This window comes from Rhagoletis zephyria, unplaced genomic scaffold, assembly GCF_001687245.7.
Source record: "Rhagoletis zephyria isolate East Lansing unplaced genomic scaffold, Rhagoletis_zephyria_1.1 Rzeph_scaffold_02926, whole genome shotgun sequence".
NCBI classification, from domain to species: domain Eukaryota; kingdom Metazoa; phylum Arthropoda; class Insecta; order Diptera; family Tephritidae; genus Rhagoletis; species Rhagoletis zephyria.
The window spans coordinates 27,485-31,657 of NW_016160010.1; positions in this window are offsets into that span (position 1 = coordinate 27,485).

The following is a 4,173-nucleotide window of genomic DNA, read 5'->3' on the forward strand; positions in this document are numbered from 1 at the left end:
TACGTCAATGCACTCTCAACTTCTGGATATATGTATGTAGTCAAATAGCCCTGCAAAAAATGGGACTAATCCGGGATGACTCCGGGAGCAATCGCAAAGGAGCATGCGACTAATACCACTTTTGATCTCTTGATATGGAATGAACTGATCGCTTTTGTTCGAGCATGTCCTATGAAGAGTCTAATTGTTCACCTTTATACCCGAATGGGTATAAAAAGCGACTAGTCACTTTTAAAAAATAAATATAAAAATTTGCGCCAGCTGAGATTCGAACCGGGGTGCTCAGTTTTGTTAGGCGAACACTCTCTTTGTGTGCCAACGCCGCACATGAAATTTCATTGACTAAGTGCGTACATATCATTAAATCGTTAATAGTACCCGTTAGAGATGAGTTGGGGACTAATTGATCTCCAGTTATACCCATAAGGGATGAGTCGAGACTAATTGGCCTCCATTAGTACCCGTATGAGACTAGTTCGGACTAATTAATGCCCAATTAGTCGCACAATTTTTTGCAGGGAGGTATCTACACTTTCATACATACATGCTTGGGCATACAACAATGACAACAACACTCTGTTCGCGGTGACTACATTTGGTAGCCGCACCGTCGATGCTCTTCGCTTATCACTCTTCTATCATGATAACCAGCTAGCAGCGAGCCGACGATTCTCTTAGTGATAAGCGAATGTTATGATTTTAAACAGTAACATAATTGGGTCGCTGACCAAATGTAAGTTTTTATGGACCGCTCATCGAGAACAAACAAGTTTCAAGGGCAATGCATAACGGCATATATCATCGCAAACTTTTTGTATATAAGAAGCTATTGAATTGTATTTTAACTATCAGTCCACTTATGAACAGAGCAAGGCCACAAGGGCTGCTCTTCAAATAAATCGTCAAACTTAAACGTTTTTGGTTTTTTATTTCCTTGGGCAACGGCAAGTGGAAAAGCCCACTTGCTCATTCAAATGGTATTTACCAGGGACGTGAACCGGATGGAAAACTTGGTCGGTTCAGTTCAGCGGTTCAAACCATTTCAGCACTTTTGGATTGGTTCGTCAAAGAGGGTTTTTTGGTATTTGAACCGGGGTTTCGGTTCGGTTCAACGGTTCGGAAATCAAAAAAAAATATCGCACAAGTTTAAGTGTCAAGTGCAACAACGCGCAAGGATAAGTGTCAAGTGTCTTTCAAATGAGATGGGTTGCCATTAAATTTGATATTGTCAAATGGTATGTATTACTATATTTAACAAAAAGAACAAAATGGGTAAATTTTTTCTATTCACAATTGGTTGAAACGTACCTTTAAACCTTTATGAAAAGTGGTTCGGTTTGCGGTTCGGATCAAACATTTGTGGAAAATTTCGGTTCGGCTAATGGTTCAGTTAATTAATAGAAAAAAAAACGGATTTCCGGTTCAAAACCGGTTCACATCCCTGGTATTTACACAGATACGTATACATTGGAAAAGACTACAAGTTAATCTTATTTAAGAAAACATTTATTAATAAAATATTTCAGCGAAAAAATCTTTTTTTTGTTGTTCAGTAGAAGTTTTTCTAAATGTTTTCCAGTCAACCGATTTCATGACGTGGTTATTGTTGCTCCGGCTTTCGAAAACAATCCCAGATGTTGCAGCTATATGTGAATATGATCGTGCTTGTTTATACAACACAGGAAACGCAGTTTTCATTTCCTCGCATTCTTCTAATAAGTTCGACTTCAGGGAGGATACTGGGCTATATAAAAACAAGTAAGGAAACGCTGTCTTCGGCTATGCCGAAGGCTTAATACCTTTCATGAACATCTGAAAATATTACTTTACCAGATTACTGCATTTGAAAAAATGTATATATTCACGGCATACATACTTAGATAGAGGAGATACATATATAAAAAATTATATCTATACAATCAAAGGTATGAAAGATATACCTTATATAACACCAATCTAATTGATTTTCCCTGCTGTGTGATCGGTGTGTAAACCGGTAACACAATTTAATGGGTTTAGCTTCCAACATAAAGGAGATATATCGAAAAACTGGTATCTGAACAATCCGTGGTATGGAGGCAATAAATAGGTTATAGCGACCGGATCTTTGTTCATTTTACTGTAAACTTTTTATTGATAATGAGTGAAAATAGTGGGAAATTAATGTTTCTAGCTGCATAAATGGATAATTTATAACAAAAAATCTCATATCTGAACAATCAGTTGTATGGAGGCTATAGGTTATTGCGACCAAATCTTCACCATTTTCACTGTATTCTTTTGATAATGGGTGGAAATAGTGCGAAATTTCATATTCCCAGCTGCATAAATGGAGGAGTTATAACGAAAATTCTCATATCTGAACAATCAGTTGTATGGGAGGTATATGATATAGTCACCCGATCTTTGTAATTTTCACTGTAAGTATTCTGTTAGTAATGAGTAGAACGGTGCGAAATTTCATGTTCCTAGCTGCATAAATGGAGGAGCTATGGCAAAAAATCTCATATCTGAATAATCAGTTGTATGGAGGCTATAGGTTATAGCAACCCGATCTTCGCCATTTCCACTGAAAGTATTCTTTTGATAATGAGGGACAATAGTGCAAAATGTCATGTTACTAGCTACTTAAATGGAGGAGATATAACGATAAATCTCATATCTGAACAATCAGTAGTATGGGAGCTATAGGTTACAGTGACCCGATCTTTGTAATTTTCACTCTAAGTTTTCTGTTGATAATGGGTGGAAGTATTGNTACTAGCTACTTAAATGGAGGAGATATAACGATAAATCTCATATCTGAACAATCAGTAGTATGGGAGCTATAGGTTACAGTGACCCGATCTTTGTAATTTTCGCTCTAAGTTTTCTGTTGATAATGGGTGGAACTACTTCCAAATTTCATGTTCTTAGCTGCATAAATGGAGGAGTTATAACGAAAAGTCTCATATCTGAACAATCAGTTGTATGGGAGCTATATGTTATATTGGTCCGATTGTTCCGCTTCCGACAAATGATTAATACAATATAAAAATACACCCACTTACCTAATTTCATCAGGATATCTCGAAAACTGAGAGACTAGATTGCATACAAACAGACGGACAGACAGACAGACAGACAGACGGACAGACGGACATGGCTCAATCGACTCAGCTCGACGTTCTGATCATACAAGTATACATTTTAATGGGTCTATCTCTTTTTATTCTGGTACTTACAAACATCGGACCAAAGTTATAATACCATTTCCAATTACCATAAAAACGTAGTTTTTTATTTTGAAAAAAAAAAAATTGGAGGTTGTACTAGTCGGTTTTTTATAAAAACGCTGATGTTTTCAAGTTTTCTTCTTTTCGTGACATGTTATTGTGCAGCTAAAAATTTTGCTTTTACATGTAATTACTCAGGTATTATTGGGGAATATTCCCTTAATTACATACCTGTCTTGGATGGTTAGAATGAGCCTAGTGCCCGAAAATATGCTTTCGAAAAGAGACTGCTATTTTAAAACGTTGATACTGAACGTTCTAAGCATTGCCATGGGTTAAAACTCGTTATCTGGGGTCGCTGATTACGCACCTGACGTCAGTTTTTCAAAATTCAAAATGGCGGATACAAAATGGCGATCAATTTTAAAAAAATGGCTGGATTGGTTCGTTCAGTATCAAGGTTTTAATTTTAGCAGTCAATTTGGAAAGCATATTTTCGGGCTCTAGGCCCATTCTAACTGTCCAAGACAGGTATGTAATTAAGGGAATATTCGGCAATAATATTTACCTGAGCAATTACATGTAACAACAACATTTTTATCTGCCCCAAAACATGTCACGAAATTAAAAAATTTAAAACATCAGCGTTTTTTAAAAAACCGACTTGCGCGACCTCCAAAAATTTTTTTTTTTTCAAAGTAAAAAAAGACGTCTATTTTTTTCTCATAAATAACAATATTTTGACGTAGCGTTTACGAATTTCCAAAAGGGGTGCTCTTTTGAACCACTATATATTAGACATATATATATATACTCTAGACTATATTCGAAGATATCGTTTAAATTTTCTGGGTTTAGGATACGTTTAATTTTTTAGGATTTACTAAGAATTTTTTTTATATTTTTAATCAACTCTTTTTCTTTATTTCGTTTCTTCAATAACATAACTATTTGCCCC